The 17,973-nt window shown below is 52.6% G+C and overlaps 1 long non-coding RNA gene across 1 annotated transcript; it reads left to right on the forward strand.

The window, feature by feature from the left end:
• Window positions 1–232: 232 nt before the first annotated feature.
• Window positions 233–8,977, forward strand: LOC115299117. Its single transcript, XR_003911988.1, has 3 exons — window positions 233–554; window positions 4,936–5,080; window positions 8,616–8,977. It is a non-coding gene; the product is annotated as an uncharacterized LOC115299117 (long non-coding RNA).
• The last annotated feature ends 8,996 nt before the right edge of the window (window positions 8,978–17,973 follow it).

The following is a 17,973-nucleotide window of genomic DNA, read 5'->3' on the forward strand; positions in this document are numbered from 1 at the left end:
CAAGACAAACACTGACTAGAGGTTGAAAGAAAGAACGGAGAGAGATTGCTTAAGGAAAAGCCAGTGGGGGTGCTGGCTTGCTTCAGGTGTCCCTAAGAACGGGTCCTCTTGGATAACACTTAGCAGCACCCCTGTCGTGGTTGGGCCGGGTGTGTCGGAATGTTGCTAGTGTAAACCTTCCCTTAGGAAACAATGTGTGAGCTGCTGGTCCAATCAGAACTTCTCAGAACCCACACCTGAGAGTTAGGACAATGAAACTGAGCAGGTACAATTCCCAGAGTCAGAGCCCTACATTCGAATTCCCTCTCTGCCTCCCGCCTGCTGCCTGAACGTGTCCAGTCACGTCCTCTCCCCGGGGCTTGTGAATGGGGTCGTTTGGATGCCATGATCTCTAAAAACTCTTCCGATCCTGAAGCCCCTGGGATTTCAGAGTCAAGTCTAGGGTCCTGACCTGAATTGGACACTGATCCCTCCGGTCCGGGCGTGTCTGCCTGAGAGCTGCTTAGTCGAGCCACTAGAGGTTCAAGGACCGAAGGCCTTTCCCGGAGCGTTCGGTGAGTGTTACGAGGGCCCCGTGTGTCTTGTTCCCGGTTCCCGGCACCCAGCAGACACCATCAGTGTTCAGAACATGGCAGTGTCACACATTCATTCAGCAGACGTGTTCTGAGCACAGTGTGGTAGGCTGGCCTCTGGACATAAGGTTACAGTGATGAACAGCATAGATAGGTCCCCACCTTTATGGAACTTGGAGCAGAGCAGAAGAGAGACTACAGATAAGTAAAGCCCATGTAAACCAAGCACTGAAGTTCAAAGAGTGATTAGAGATGATAAGATCCGGTAACAGGGTGGAGAGTGGTTGGGGGAAATGGGCACTTTAGAATCGGTCCTTGAGTTGAGATTGGGATGACCAAAACAAGCCAACCATGGGAAGATGTCAAGGCAGAGTGGTCTGGGAAGAGGAAACAGCAAGTGCCAAGGTCCTGGGGCAGAAACATGTTCTGTGCGTTCACAGAAGATGCACAAAGGCCCGTGTGGATGGAGTCTTGTGAGCAAGGGACAATGAGGGGGTGAGGCGGTCCGAGGAGCCCCAGGAGTGGATCATTTGAGGCCTTCTACGTGCATGATCAGGAGGTAGGATCTTATTCTATGAGTGCTGGGAGACAGCAGAACGTTTTAAGCAAGTGAGCAGCAAAATCTGGTCCTTAGCTTCAGAGAACCCCGTGCATGCTTCATGGAAAACTGAGCTGCTGAACGAACAAAGTGCCAAGTCCCTACTGTGTGAGTCTTACCCATCTGTGAGAAGGACACAGTCAGGCTCTCCAGGAAGCAGGTGTGACTCTGTGACAGTGACCGCTGACCCAAAGCCCCTCGTCACACCTGGCCTCTAGCACATCTTTGTGAAGCCTGACCTGGCTCTTGCTCTGAGGCTCCCTCCACGTCCTCCTCTTTCCCTCCCTGCCAACTTGGCAACCTTGTAGTGAGTCCAAGTCATCCGTCAGCAAATCTAAAATATTTATTGTGCATATTTTAAAGGCCAAAGTGGTCCATCATCGAGCTCTGCCCGGATGGGGACAAGGCTTCCCGTCCCCACGGCTGGGATGAGGACACGCCGGGCAAAATTGCAGACGATTAATCTGTGCAAATGGAACTCTTCAGAGGGGACTGAAGGACTCGCTGAGCGCCGGAGACAGACCCGCCCGTAATGACCGCCATTAAAATTTAATACAATTTGCTTATTTTTAAAAAATGGAATTTCTCATATCCTTTCCCACCATCACTTACCCTACAGGGCACCTGTGGGAGACGGTCGGGATGGACGGTAGTGGACGGCTCGGGGGTGAGATTAGTCTCGGGACTGGGGCCCACAGGAAGATGTTCGGGGGGGGGGGTCCTGCGCAGGGGGACCTCTCGGCCTCTAGGAGCCCGTTCCGTGTGATTCCTGAGCCTCCCTGCGTCTGCGTCCCCAGTCAGCTGACTGAGGGCCGCTTTGGACCTGGTCCCTTAACGTTTTCTAAATAACATAATCATAGATACTAAGGCCCTAAGAGGGGTTAAAAAGCTACCCATAGATACAAGGTGTTGATAGTTATTGTTTATTAAATAGAGAGGAAGATTTTTTTTATTAATATTTTGATTCCTCCAGCTCCGAGGTAGCAGATAAATCAGAGAAATGTCAAGTCAGAGTGAAGCATGCGTTTCCAGGACCCAGAGCACAGAGCGTCATTGGGATTTTTTTTTCCTCTTGCAATCTTTGCTGAAAGACATTCGAAGTGAAGTTAATAATTGAAACATAATGAATAATTGCAGTTTGGGGTCCATAGCACAATCATAATTGCCAGTTTATTACTTTTTTAATATATTTGCTGAGTATTAATAATATTGAAATAATGCAAGAAGATCATGGGAAATAAATGAAATATATCATTTGTCAAGGAAAAAAAGGATTTCCACGCTGTGGGCACCACTCTTAGGAATTGGGTGATGAGCACGGCGGGGCCCTGAATCTTTCACGGGGAGGGTGTCACCGCATGTGGGGCTCCGGCAGGACCCTCACCAAGGCAGACCGAGGCCCCGCCAGCCTCGCCGTCACGGATGTGCCTCTGGGGGTGTGAGGACCCCGAGCGGGGGACGTCCCAGAGCCACGGAGAACGGTGCCCGGGTCTCCGTCCCCGCCTTCCGGTTTGATCTGGACCTTCCCCGTCACAAGGCCTCATGGTCTCCACTGAAAACTAAAAGGCAGAACAAGGGGTTGGGGTGGATCCTGAACCCCATCTCCTTCATTGCTCAGAACCCATTTTTCTACTTTTCTCCCCCAGCCCCTGCGTGTTTGGAGAGCTCTTTATAGAACAGCTTGAAGATGACAACCACCCCCCCACCCCCACCCCCCCGCAGCCTAGCAGGCTCCTCCGGGGCAGGGACTGAGCACTGTCATCTGGGAAACGGGAGCGCTGGTGCAGGCGGCTCAGCATTAGCGAATGGGGGCTGGAGAGGGCGGGCCACGGCACCCTCGTTTCGAAAATCAGCTACGCTCATGAGGTCTGCAAAGGAGTCTGTGAAACAAATTAGAGTGGATTCCGAGGTCCCTCCGACAAGGCCACTCTTGCCCCTTCGTGGTCAGACACAAGCCCTTTTACCGCTGCCGTGTCTCCGGCATTCCCAGGGCGCCAGGCGCCGCCCTGAGGCGCTGAAGATGGCATTTGTGGTCCCTGTCGTCCGTCCTCAGCCTGCAGCGCAAGGACCCTGAGTCTGGAGCACAGGACTGCTGTCCCCGCGGGTCTGGGGGATGGGCTATGAGCCACGGAGGATGCTTCTCTTCCAGCCTCCACTTTGGAGTCTCGTGGGCCCCTCAACCTGTCTTCTTTCCCATTTCTCCCCCTTTGGAGTAGAACCGCTATCTCTGGTTTCCCAAGTCCACAGCTAGAGAGCAGTTTGCCCATGACGAATCGTGTTTCGGATTTAGATGAGATTTAAGTGAGGCTTTGGATTTTAGACTTTGGAGCAGATCCCTGGAAAGAGTTAAAACTCTGGGGACTTAGGGGATGGAAAGAATGTATTTTACATGTGAGAAGGACATGAATTTTGAAGGCAGAATGCTATAGACTGAAGGTTTGCCCCCCACGCAATTCTCATGCGGAAATCCAGCCCCCGGGGTCATGGTACCAGGAGATGGGCATCTGACTGGTGAAGGGAGGTGATCGGATCACAGGGGCACCTCCTGGAAGGGATTAGTGCCCTAATGGAAAGAGCCCAGAGACCCTTACCCCTCCTGCCATGTAAAGATGCAGAGAGAAGACCACACCCATAAACCAGGAAGTGAGGCCTCACCAGACACTGAATCTTCCAGAACCTTGAACTTGGACTTCCAGCCTCCAGAACTCTGAGGCATAAACTTCTATTGTATGGAAGCCATCCAGCCTATGGGCTGTTTCTTGGAGCAGCGTGAACGGATGAAGACCCTGATGCTAATATCTTAACAAACATTCTTCCGGATTCGTAGACATCCATGTGCACATGGAGACTCAGTTGTACATAAGCAGGACGATATATGTGCTCAACAAGGCTCTATTTCTCCCCTACCCCGTCGCGTGCTGTGCAGGGAAGCTCTGCCGTGACAGCGACGTCCTGCGGAGGTTCCATCGTATCGATTTACCGCTAGCATTTCACTGTCGACGTCTGTATGGTCGTCAACATCAGCTGTAGAAGGAACGAGAAAGCTTTCTGTGTGCTGATCCAGAACCGTCTCCAAGATGGGTTGTGAAGTATGAAAAAGGAGGTTAGAACAGTTTACTTTGCTTCCATTTGTAGAAAAGAAAAAAGAGGAAAAGAAAAGAGAAAGAAGAGAAAAGATAAAGCAAAAAAGAAAGAGAAGAGAAAGGAAAAGAGAAGAGGAAAGAGAAAAGAGAAAGAAGAGAAAAGAAAAGAGAAAGGAGAAGAGAAAAGTAAAGGAAAGAAAAAGGGAGCAGGCAGAGCACACACGGAGGAGAATGTGAAGACGTGGAAAGGCCCGTTTCCCTGGAGGACACCCAGTGGGCGGGGCTCCAGGACAGGACAGGGACACCTCATGGCACGCCCTGCGCCGTCCGATGGACGTGGGTCCATGTGATTGCACAAACCAGACAAAACTTGTGTGGGTGTTGTGTTCTCTGTTTCACATACTCCACTGCGAGCGGGTATATACATATATAATTTTAATGGAATAAATTGGTGGTATGTTTAAACTACATCACTGGTAGGCTATATATTTGGGCTGTAAAATAAAAATTAGGTCCTCACCATATCTCCAGTCCCCGGCCAAGTACCTGGAATATAAAAAAGAAGCTCAGTAAATATATAACAAGTAACTTTAATGACTAAAAAAATAGATACATTGATTATTAAAGTATCATATTTGCAAGTTGTAATTCTTATGGTTACTTCCATTCTTTCTTTTTGGAGGTTTTGGTCACAATCTGCGTGTCACCTTGGGAACGCGTCACGTCTGCAGATAAAATCCACCTTGAATAAGGGAGTGAACAGAAATTTGAGAATCCCTAGGCCACTTTTTAGGATCCTTCTGGCTAAAGCCGTCTGGAATTCAGAGGTGAGGTCGGGAACACATGAGCTTTGGGACTCACTTCCGTCTGAGCAGGGACAGGGGGTGAGGGGACAGGAGCGGGGGAGGTGCAGCACCATCTGTCAGGGTTGAGACGCAGCATTCACAGGGGCCAAGGGCAGATGTTCGGGGAAAGTAAGCCTCGTGCTGGAACGCTGCCTCCAGATTCCTGTCTGTCTAGGAGAGGTGGAGCGTTCCCTGTCCGGGCCGGGGGCTCCTGGGCCCAGTCCCCTCCTCAGCGCTGTGATTACTCCGCGGCCTCCGTGTGCTCACCTGTAAGATGGGGGTGATAATAATTGCCTCGAACTCGTTGGTCTGTTACAAGTCCTGAAGAGACAAGGCAGGGACAAGGCCTGGCACATGGCAGGTGCCCCGAAAAAATCTCCACTATGATTCCTGTTTAAATCCCATCTTTTCCAAGTTGAGCAATGAATGAAGGGCTCAGAAGAGGCCGCCAAGGGGAGAGCAGGGCTCAGTGAGGTGGGAGCTGAGCCTGGACCAGCCCCCCCGCAGGGTCTTCTGATGCCGGGAACCACAGATTTGATGGCAGCCCTCATCACTTAACCACTTGCTGTATAGCAGGCCCTGTGCTGGGCACACGCTGTACTATCTCATTTAAATCGCGACAGTATCATGCATTGCTAATGTGATTTATGCTTTGCAAATGAGGAAACAGGCCAAAGAAAGGGCAGGTAGCTTCCAAGAATTTGGATCATGTATGTCTACTTCAAAAGCTGCTCAGTCTCGGACTCAAAGCACCATACAATTTGTCACGAAAGCAGGAAATTTGTCACGAAAGGGACATGTTTAGTAATGCCAGGACCACAGAACTCAGGACATCCCTTGTGATAGTGGGTGACACCGCATGGTAAAGAAAACGGAAGTGACTTGTAGCAGTGATCTCCAGGCAGAGAGCAGAGACAGCTGAGCTGACTGCGGATTCAGAGAGGGAGAAGGACTCGGTGTACCCACAACACTGCTTTCTTGAACTGTTTTCTCTGCTGTTCACTGGAAGCCCAGCCCTAACCGGTCCCGCATCTTAAATATATTTGACATTTCAAAAAAAATAATTAATCGTGTCAGTTTTATTAATGTTTTAAAATATAAATTAAAAATGTGACAAATGAATGAGGAACGGCAGTCTGTTTTAATGAAAATTTCATACTCTCCATCAATAAATCATAGACCAAAGAGAACTCTCCGTGGCCCACAGTATTTCTTGCCTGTCAGCGTTACCGGAGTTTGCCGGAGTTAACTTGGCAGAAAGGTCCCCCCTGGGGACTGGGGAGATTCCGAAATTGCACGGGACCCAAGCGGCCAGACTTTGGGGTAAGGGGAGTGGGTCCCAGTGGGGATGGCTCCAAGAGATGGGGCTGGAGGGCCCCCGGCACTTGGCCACCTTGGGCAGCGTCTGTGAGACTCCATGGTGGCCGGGAAAAGTCCCCAGTGTGGGGTTGAAATGCCGCAGGACGGGACACTGCGCATCTACTCACCGCCTGCCTGGCGGAGGCGGTGGGGACCGGCGGGGAGAGCGCGTCCCTCGGGGAAGCCAGGCCACGCCCCTGTCCGCTAGGGGCGCTGTTCCAGCGTTGTGGCCTGTCTGCAGACTTGTCGTCCAGAACCCCTACTGGAGTTTCATTTTCTCTTTCTTGGACACTTCCAACAGATGCCTTATCCTAGCCGAGCGTGGCAACGAACCAGTTGTATCTAATTTTGCGGGGGGTTTTTTAAGTGTATTTATTTATTTTGGGAGAAAGAGAGCGTGGGTGAGGGGAGAAACAGAGAGAATCCCAAGCAGCCTCCACACAGTCAGCACAGAGTCTAACGGAGGGCTCGAACCCACGAACCGTGAGATCATGACCTGAGCGGAAACCAAGAATCGGTTGCCTAACCGGCCCCCAGGCGCCTGGTTTATACGTTTAAGGGAATTCGGAAGAGGAGCTGCCACGTCCGCCCTGGCCGTCCTCGCTAGTTTTTGATCCGAGCGTCTGCCCTCCCTCCCACGCTGCCTTGGGAAACCTTCATCCTCGATTTTGGGCTTACAGAGGTTCAATCGAGGCACTGTGATCCGGGTCAGCCGTTCAGAACCTTCCGGCACGCCAGCAGGTTTGTGATGGAGAATGCAGATTCCTCGGCCAGCGGTCCTGTCCACGCTGGGGGACGGAGGACATGGGTGTGCCTTGTACGCAAGCGTCCGGGGGCGTCGGCGCGGGCATGTGGCGGCCACGCCTCCCGAACGCTGGGCCGCGTGAGCCTTGGCGAGGCCGTGGGGTGGAGCCTGCGGGCGGGGGCGCTCTTCAGGGACACCGGGGTGTCTCCCCCCCAGAACCGCCCCCGCGTCTGCTACCCACTCTACTCAGCCTCCTCCTTCCGCACCAGAGTGGAGCAACCCGTCTTCCGAGCCCAGATTGAAATGCCAGAGTGTATGGAGATTAATCACAGAATTCTACAAACTGCCGCTTATCATCTCCGTATATTTGACATAATTACCCGACAAGCAACATGAAAATGTTCTCCTGTAATAACTCCCAGACCGAAGACAGCGCCGTGTTGCCGATAACACGGAAATAGAGAAGAATACAGAATAGGAGCCCTTCGAAAACTTTTAATTAATTTTTCCCCCTTTCAGCATAATTGATGTCAGTTCAGGCTTCGGTCTTTTCAAAGTGCTTGGCCTCCGAGCAGAGAAATTCGGGACCAGTGCGTGTTTCCTGCAGAGCAAAGCTGGGTCCTGGGGGGGGACTAAGGAGGAGCGACGTGTAAGGAGGATTTCAGCGTTTTTGTTTTGTTTTGTTTAGAGAGAGAGAAAGAGAGCGCGCCAGCAGGGGAGGGGCAGAGAAAAAGGAAGACACAGACTCCAAAGCAGCTCCAGGCTCCCAGCTGTCAGCACAGAGCCCGACATGGGGCTCGAACTCACAACTGTGAGATCACGACCTGAGCCAAAGCCGGACACTTAACTGACGGAGCCCCCCAGGCACCCCAGCCTTTCTACAACTTTTAAACACAGAGCACGGCTGCATCACCTCCCCGTTTGAATTATCTCCTTGCTCCCCATTTCCTGCCCTGCGGAACCTAAGACCCAAGGTCCTTTGGTGTCACTCAGAATCCTTCATGCCCAAAACCCATTGCTCGCCTTTCCCGGTTCACCTCTCATCCCTCCCCGACTCCCCAGGTCTTACCGAATCGCTGGAAACGTCCCCCATGCCCCAGTCCGATCAGGCTCTCATAACAAAGCACCGTAGTCTGGGTGGCTTCTAAACCACAGGCACTCAGGGGCGCCCCGGGGGCTCATTGGTGACGCGTCCAACTTCGGCTCAGGTCGTGATCTCACAGTCCGTGGGTTCAAGCCCTGCATCCGGCTCTGTTCTGACAGCTTAGAGCCTGGAGCCTAGAATCCGCTTCAGATTCTGTGTCTCCCTCTCTCTCTGCCCCTCCTCTGCTCATGCTGTGTCTGTCTCTCTCTTTCAAAAATAAATAATAAACATTAAAAAATTTTTTAAACCCCAACACTTCGTTCTCACAGGTCTGGAGGCTCCTGTCCAAGATCAGGGCGCCAGCACGGTGAGGTTCTGTGAGAACCAGCTTCGGAGCTGCAGACTACGATGTCTCACTGCGTCCTCATGTCAGAGAGAGGCCGAGGAGGCTCTGTGGGGTGCCCTTTATAAGTGTTCTCATTCCATTCATGAGGGCTCCACCCTCACGAGCTAATCATGCCCTGGAGACCTCACACCATCACAGTGGAGCCTGTACCATAAATTCCTGGGTGAGACCACCTCTCTCTCTGGATGAACTACCATGATTCACTGTGCAAACCAACATCTATTTCCCTTTTCTCCTAGACTGCCAGGAAGCTCAAAATTAAATGTCATGTTTACTCACCATTAATTTTCTCTTCTCTGCTCTGTGATTTTCTTGTGGCTGCTGTTTTCTATCTTCCATTTACTGGTCCTATTTTCTCATTTCATCCATCACTGGTATTGCAAATGACTTCACACAGGTTAACCGCAAAAGCTACATAAAAGATGCTCCGTCTAATCCTTGCTTTGTATTGGACTTAACAGATAAGCATGACTTTTAGATAAACAACAAGGATAATTTTGATGAGCGGCAGACAAACAACAAGTATTTGTGGAGCATTGACTATGAGACAGGCATCGAACTAGGTCCTGTGCATACAAAGAAAAGAATGTGGTGTCTTCACTCAAGGAACTCATGTCCCCTTGGGCAGCAGACATGGTTACAGCCTAGTGTGGGCACCTGCCGTGACGGAGGTGTGTCCTGGGTGCCGTGGGGGAGGGGACACGTCAGGCTTCCTGGGGAAACTGGGGAGAGGTTTCCTGGAAGGGGTGATGTGTGAGCAGGGTCTTAGCGGGTGCATAGGAGTTCACCAGTAGAGGAAATACGGCACCACGTGATTTGATGTGGCCAGGCGATCACACGTGGAGGACACACAACGCGTTAAGGAGAAGCTGGGACATGAAACCCACAGGGGCAGACGTTAGCGCTACGTTTTGCGTGTCCCCTGTGGGCCGCTGGTCTACAGTAACTGTTCGCGTGTGGGGACTCCATTTCAGTGCTCAGAAATTTCATGGCAGCGGTTTCAGCGCAAACTGCCTGAGCAAACCCGTCACAGCAAAAGTTATGGTAAGTTCAGCGATGCATTTAAATTAATTTGTACTTTGTTCGGCCCAATCAAATCTACAGACATTTGAAGAATGGCTGCACCCGGCGAAACACACGCCGTTCTCCTCACCGCTGTAAATAAAATATGACCGTCTAGTCCGGGAACTTACTCTTCTCGCCGACATCTTCGGTTGTGAGGCTCCCCGTGGAGCGTGGTCTCTGCCCCAAGTCCTTCTAGATGCTTCTCTCGTTCATTTAATCAAGTCCCGGCCGCACCCTTCCCTTGTTTTTCTGGTTGTTTTTTCTCTGTCCTCGGCGTTCTGTCAACAACCTATTGTCAGGTTATAGTCTGATGTGTCCTCTAATTGAGGGGTCCTCAACGGCACCCCCTCGGGGGCTCATTAAATCAGATTGCTGGGTCGTACCCCGCCCCCAGGAGTTTCTAGCGGGTCTGGGGTGGAGCCTGAGAAGTTGCATTTCTAACTAATTTCCGAGCCATACTGACCCTGCAGGCCCAGGGACCACACTTTGAGAACGACTGATTTGCACCATCTCTCTTTGGCTTTATGAAAAGTTTGTCTATGGTTTTATGGATTTCTTTTTTTTTTAATGCTTTTTATTTATTTTTGAGAGACAGAGAGAGACAGTGCGAGCAGGGGAGGGTCAGAGAGAGAGGGAGATACAGCATCTGAAACAGGCTCCAGGCTCTGAGCTAGCTGTCAGCACAGAGCCCGATGCGGGGCTCGAACCCATGAACCGTGAGATCATGACCTGAGCCGAAGTCAGACGCTTAACCGACTGAGCCCCCCAGGTGCCCCAAGGTTTTATGGATTTCTTACACATGTTTACCTTTCTTAAACTTTCCCAAGCTTGGCTTCATGGAGAAATGCTCACAATATAGAAAACTAGGTGGGGGAATAAATGTCTAGAAATAACGCAGGATTTTGAGGTCTGCGTGGTGTTTAAGATGAATGGTCCCACACGTTCTCAACTGCTCTGAAGCGGGTTTGATCCGCACGACTTCCACCTGTCGCCTGTCATCACGTGCAAACGTTTTTCAAGGGAGAGCTAAGACTTGGTATCGTTACGTATTTGTTATGAGAAACTGAAGGTGCGAACAGACAGTGGCCAAACCGGATGTAAAAAATAGGATTCTGACCCACCATCTGCCCAGGAAGCGAACCCACTGTCTACACTGACCAGCCCAGGAGGCCAGGCTGCTCTCTGAAAGTCGGACTGTGAGAAGCAAAGCCACTGTCTCCAGCAGCCAGGCCAGAAAGCCAAACTTTGGCTAACAGTGGGCTCCGAATGAGCAGGACTCGATTAATCACTGCCAGCCTCCCCTAATTTTTGTCACTTCGCCCAACTGGGGACCAACCAGAGAAAGCCAGACACGCAGCCCTAACCTATCCCATAGCGTCCCCACTTACAGTGGGACCACATCCAGCCGCCCTGCCAACAGCCCGTAATCAGGGCCCACCTCAACCCCGCACCTTCCCTTCTCTGCCAGCCTCGGGCCTCGGCCGGCGCGCACGGGGCTCAGGCCCTGCTGCCTGGGTCTTGGCAAACTCTGACTAAATACCTTTGCTTGTTCACATTCGGTTGGTCTTTGTTCATTTCCAGGAGCCGAAGGACCCAGATGGAAGCCACCGCCAACTGACCCCTGGGGAGACATAGCGTTTCATGAGAAGACCTAATAGAGTATTTATCCAGTCTACTTAAAGAGTTGTCACATGGATGTATTGTCAGGTCCCGTATGTGTCCTCATGTCATGTACGTGTTCCCAGGTCATTATCAGGTCATGTATGTGTTCTCAGGTCATGTGTATATTCTCAGGTCATGTATATGTTCTCAGGTCATGTATGAATTCTTGGGTCATGCATGTGTTCTCGGGTCATATATGCATTCTCAGGTCATGTATGTGTCCTCATGTCATATACGTGTTCCCAGGTCATTATCAGGTCATGTATGTGTTCTCAGGTCATGCATATGTTCTCAGGTGTCGTATGTGTTCTCAGGTCATATATGCATTCTCCGGTCATGATTGTGTTCTCAAGTCATGTATGAATTCTCAGGTCATGCATGTATTCTGAGGTCATGTATGCATTCTCAGGTCATGCATGTGTTCTCAGGTCATGCATGTGTTCTCAGGTCATGCAGGTGTTCTCAGGTCATGCAGGTGTTCTCAGGTCATGCGTGTGTTCTCAGGTCATGCGTGTCTTCTCAGGTCATGTATGCATTCTAAGGTCATGTATTCTCAGGTCATGCATGTATTCTTAGGTTATACGTGCATTCTCAGGTCATGTATGAATTCTCAGGTCATGCATGTGTTCTCAGGTCATGTGTGTGTGCTCAGGTCATGCATGTGTTCTCAGGTCATGCGTGTGTTCTCAGGTCATGGGTGTGTTCTCAGGTCATGTATGCATTCTCAGGTCATGCATGTGTTCTCAGGTCATGCGTGTGTTCTCAGGTCATGTGTGTGTTCTCAGGTCATGCAGGTATTCTCAGGTCATGCATGCGTTCTCAGGTCATGCATGTGTTCTCAGGTCATATGTGCGTTCTCAAGTCATGCATGTGTTCTCAGGCCATGCATGTTTCCATAACTATGTAAAAGGACCATGCGACCTTGGTGATGGCAACGAGTGCCACCGGCAAGAGGCGCCCTCCAGGAACACGTGAGCCGAGACACAATCCGACGTGTGCGCTGAGCAGCCGTCCCAGCAGCTCTGTGGGGGATGGGGAAGAAGCAGAGAGGGACTCGTCCACCGGGCTTCCTTTACGAGGATTGCATACGAGCCTAGACCAGATCACGCTGCATGGTGGAGCTGGTCCTTGTCCTGAGGGGCATTCCGGGCCCGGTGGAGGGCTGGGCTTCCCTTCCAGATCAGGAAGGATCGTGGAATCATTGTCCTGCCAGGCGGGCGCTTGCGTGGCCTTCGGGTGAGGCTGCAGCAGGCGGGCCACAGTCACGGTTGTTTAATCAGCATGATCGGCTTCCGTCAGGAAGCCAGGGGGCACGTTCACAGCCCGGGATCCCCTCCTAATTGCCGGGCGTGAGAGGCCCATCATTCCTTTGATGGGCCTGTGGCTCGCTCTTTTGACCTCCAACATCTGGCCTTGCTGGAGCCATGGAAACGATCCCCGGTCTGGGAAGACAAATCCCAGGAAGGAGACTCTGGCCAGAACATTTGGCCAGAATTTTTAAATTTCATGAGGAAAGGGAAATGCAAGGCCACAATCCTGGAGCTGCTGCACGCACAACCCCCGCCAACCCTGATCTTAAGTCAGTCAGTCAGATGTCCCGAGTCTGGGCCCAGCCCTGGCGCCTAGCAACAGCGGGACCCTGACTGTGCAAGGGCCTCGCCCTCTCCGCCCCTCCGTTTCCTCCTTTGTAAAAAGGGCATGATGTGAGCGTCTGCCTCGCAGCGTCCTGTGAAAAGGTGCGTTGGAAGGGCTTGGCAGTGTGCCCAACCCACAGCAAACTGACAATTTTAACCCCCGTCCTCCAGCGCCAGTAGCACTTAAAGTGTGTCCTGGAGGCCAGACCTGCGCTTGCCCTGGGCCCACCCCTCAGATCCATGCAGGCGGACGGCCATGCTTCCCGGCCTTTTATTCATCGCCACCTTCCTGTGACTCCTCTTCCTAATTTCCACGCTCACCCATGACATTGTCATAACCCATGACGTGGCGCATTTATGCTGCATAGATACACAGACGAGATGCAGACATGGATGCAGATATAAGTACAGACATAAATCTGTCTGCTTGTGCACCAGGGCCACGAACTGCCGGCGGTAGCCAAGAGCCAGTTTTCTGAGTAGATATAAAATCTTATGTGCCTCTTTTATGCTTTGTCCCGCCCATCAGGACGTGAGCGAAGACTCACCGCATGTATATGCGTGTCTGTACAAAGTATATGCAGGGCGCCTGGGTGGCTCAGTCGGTCCAGCGCCTGACTTCGTTCGGCTCAGGTCGTGATGTCACAGTTCATGAGTTCGAGCCTCGTGTCAGGCTCTGTGCCGGCAGCACAGACAGCCTGCTTCCGATTCTGTGTCTCACTCTCTCTCTACCCCTCCCCTGCTTGTGCTCCGTCTCTGTCTCTCTTTCTAAAAAATAAATACATTTTTTTAAATTAAAAATTAAAACTAAAAAAAAAAAAAAACCAGCTTAAAAACCCCAGGCCTTCCTAGTGGCCAACGCAGAGAGAAACTCTGTGAGTTGCAGGATTCCCAGTTACTTGGATGAAAATCTACCCAACAGATCTGGGGCCTCCCACATTAAAACCCGTGTGTCAGTCCGTGAAAAGAACAGTTATAATTGCCAGAATCTAGAACCACGCAAGCATCCTGGGGGGCGAGGAGGGATAAATAAACCGTGCCCCCCATGCCCTAGGACTCTGCGTGCGCATGGAAAGGAGCGGTGCTGGTGATATTGGTGCGTGTAGCAACCCAGGGCAAAACCTCACTGGCATTCTCGCTGAGGAAGAAAGGCCAGTGTCCGGCCAGTACCCGCCGCAGAATTCCAGCTCTGGAATGTTCTCAAAATGACGAAACTCTACGGAGAACACACGAGTGGCGGCCAGGCACCCATCCTGGGGTGGCCCTGGGTGCACAGCCGCAGCTGGGGAGCCGAAGGGGCCCCTTCGTGCTGAGGGAGAATTCTATGTCTGGGTTATGGTGGTGGGTACGTAAATCTGTCTGTGGGAGAAAATCGCAGAGAGCTGCACACACGCACGCACGCACACAGTAGGTCTGCAGTCTGGTTACCAAGTCCGTCTCCCCACTTTGATACTGTACAGCTACATGGGATGTCAGCCCTGGTGGAAGTTTCCAGTAAAGTTGACGGGACGCTGTGTCCTTTCTTTTTTTTTTTTTTTTTTTTTTTTGCCAGCTCCCAGGAGTCTGTAACTGTTCCCGGGTACAAAGGAGAACAAACCGATGGCTGTTCTGTACGGTCCTGAGCTTGAAGGTGAGTCTGCAGGGCCCGCTCGCCCTCCCGGCCCCTCCCCCAGCCGGGATCACGGATGCCTGGGCGGGAGCAGCTCCCAGGGCGGCTGCGCTGCGGTTCAAGTCCCCTTTGATCCAGCGCTTTGGGTCTGCTACCACTTAAGCTGCCTGTGTTTAAACTCTCGCTGAGTGATCTCCAGCCTTTCATCCAGGTCCTTTGATGACTCAGTGCTGGTCACTCGCTAATCCGGCTGTGGCTCCCACTTCCCACCGGGTTTTCTTCCGCCTTCGCACCGTCTCCTTTGTGGCTGACCCTCCCCTCAGCGCCGGGCCAGGATGCAGCGGTGCGACCTGCTGTTTCATCCCTTCCGGCGGGAGGCGCTCAGCTGACCCCGGGGCACCTGCTCACTGAAGCCGCTTTGCAAACCAGGACCTGTGACTCAACGGGCATCCCTGCAGAATCCTTTGAAATCGGAATTCTGGCAAAATCTCAACAGGTGGTCCCTTCTGAGGCCGTCTGCGGCCAGGGAACAGAGTTTAGTGGACCAGCAGGTGGGGGTCCAGGCCGTTCGGCCCCCAGACCCCCATCACGTCTCTTCCTCCCTCCTGTGCTGTAGGCGTCTGAGATCCTGGCTGGAAAGGGCTTTGCAAACAGGACAGCACTTGGCAAAGAAAACCTAAGTGGCATTCTCCTCGCTTCAAGTTGTTCTCCTCCAAGAGCACTTTTGGGTTGCTGTGGTCCCCGTTCTCCAATGCCATCTGTCAGCAGACACACCTAAGGGTGTTCCGCCTGGAGGCCTGGAAGCGAGCTGCCCTGGGGGCAAGTATTAGCCAAACAGCCACCAGAGAATGTCCTCAGGCCACAGATGCTTGTGGCAAAATCCACCAGCACAGAAAGGCAAACGGCGTGGCCCAGAGCAGGCTGTCAGGGTAACATTCCGCAGCCTAACCTCCATTTACCTCACAGCCCACCCCAACGCCGAGGGGCTCGCACGGTCCTGACATTGATTTTGCTCACAGATCTCCCAGGAGGCAAGGCCTGGTGCAGACAGCTAGTCTCTGCCCCGCTCAGCCACAGCGGGGGCGGCCCGAAGGTGGGTTCTGGAATCAGCCGTAAGCTCACTCCCTCCCACGTGCCCAGGGGACACTGACGGGCAGCCCAGCCTCTCCATGTGGCTTGTGGTGGCTTGGGCTCCCTCAGGCCACGTGACTCATGGTCCCAAGGGCACGTGTGGGGGAAGGGCAAGGAGATCCAGACGGAAGCTGTGTCCTCTCTGTAGCCTAGCCTCGGAGGTCCGGCGGCGACCCCTCTGACACCTGGTGCCCGAGGCAGATCCCCAAGGCCAGCCCGAGAGCAAAAGAAGAGGAATTAGACCCCACCTTTCCATAGGGGGCGGGTCGGAGAATCTGCAGATACATTTTAAAGCCACTACACTATGCCTGTCATTTCCATTTTATAAATACAGAGCATTTCCTCTAGGCCAAGTACATTGCTAGATACGAGGGAGACAGATTTGGGCAATTTGCTTGGAAGAGAGATTTGAAGAATGACTGGAGGCAAAGTGTCTGGGCTCTGCGTACCCCGACCAGCACTTCATAATCCGCATGCATCTCGCATGAATCTTTGATTAATGCCCATCTCAGAACTGACCGCACTGTTCAAGAATGCTTTTGTGCCCGGGGTCACCCTTATGGTTGGGCAGTGCCCTCCACACAGCCAGGGTGAGGGTGAGTTCTACCCCGCACCTGCTCTCCAGACTATGTGCTCTGGGGCGGGGCTGGTTCGCAGAAGGACCTTTTCTGTTTCCACCTGCTAAGTCATGTGCCCCTGCCTGGAGGCGGCGCCTGCTGCTAAGTTACACAAGGTCCCATTTGAGCTGGGGCCCCGTGGGCCAACGGTGGCCGTATTTATATAAGCAGATTCTTCAGGGAAACCTGAGGGGAACACACAGAGGCTGGAAGAATTAGGGGAAACTGTCTGGTTAGCTACCTAGGTTTGTGCCTGCGTGTCTTTATCAACAACAGCTAGCTGGGTTTAAGACCAGAAAAAAATGCACTAAAATATTAAGAGGTGCCATCCCTGAGTGTGGAACTATGGATTTTCTACAATGAACATATGTTATCATCCGGAAGAAAAAGAATGAACAATATATTAAGATAGATAGATGTTAGATAGAGACATAGATAGATAGATAGATAGATAGACAGACAGATCTGAATCAGTCTGTGAACTGATTGTCAAACTGCCCAGGGTCTCAAGCAGAAAAATGCCCCTGGGATGGGATTTGGTCCTAGTTCTGATATCTAATAGCTTGATTTGTGACTCTGAGCAAATTATTCCCTTTCTCTGTGCCTCAGTTTATTCATCTGTGAGTGGGTGCCCAACTCTTGCTCAGAAAAGGTCCAAAGGCTCAACCCAGATCTCAGAAGGAAGCGTCTGAGTGTGATGCAAACAGGAAGGACGTTCTCAACCCAAGCACCCACGAGAAGGGTGAGTCCAGCGGGCGGCCCACCAGGGCCAGGACCGGGTGGGGCAGGTGAGGCGCTCCCCCTGGGCACAGGTAAGTTAAGGGTTCGACCCTGCTCGTCTGCCGCGCCGCCTCGCCTCCCTCTCAGCCCCCCGGGCCCCAGCGCAGGTGTGGTTTTAGTGTGCAGGACAGCGTGGTGAGCTCAAGGTCATTCTGCGGGTCTGGAGGTCGAGCCTGGACGGGGAGCTCTCTTCCCTGGCAGGAAGATGCTTCCGGGGAGGTGTGTGCGTGTCCCCTACCCCACCACCAAGCCGATTATCCACCTGCACAAACAGGTGAGAGAGACATCTTCATCTCTGCCCCTGTTTGGGGGTCTCACACCAAGCCTACACGTGAGGGCGTCGAGCCCCCGTCTGGAAATAACAGGTGCCGAGACTGCCTCATGGGAGTAAGACGGTAACAAGGACCGTGGAGGTGCCTTGGACAAGGTGTCCGCCCGTGAACCCTTCCTTCGAGGGTTCGGGCCCCACCATCCCGTGAGGCCCTGTCATCTGAAGAAGGTGCCCAGCGCTCTGCCCAGGAAGGAAGGCCTCATCCTCCAGGGACCTCCCAGGGAGCTCCTGGGAGAAGCCCAGGCCAGGTGGCAGTGACCTCCGGCTGAGCGCGGGGGCAGGGGGGCGGGACGCCATCTGTCAGCCCTGTTACAAGGACCGCCCCTGGCAAGGTGGGACACGGGGACTCAAAGGAAGGGTCCACCCTGCCCACCCACCGACTGTCCCCAGCTCTGCAGGGACCCAGGGCCCTGTCCTAAGGGGCTCTACTCCCCAGAAGTGTCACCCTGGGC

This window comes from Suricata suricatta, chromosome 8 (genome assembly GCF_006229205.1).
Source record: "Suricata suricatta isolate VVHF042 chromosome 8, meerkat_22Aug2017_6uvM2_HiC, whole genome shotgun sequence".
Classification (NCBI taxonomy): Eukaryota; Metazoa; Chordata; class Mammalia; order Carnivora; family Herpestidae; genus Suricata; species Suricata suricatta.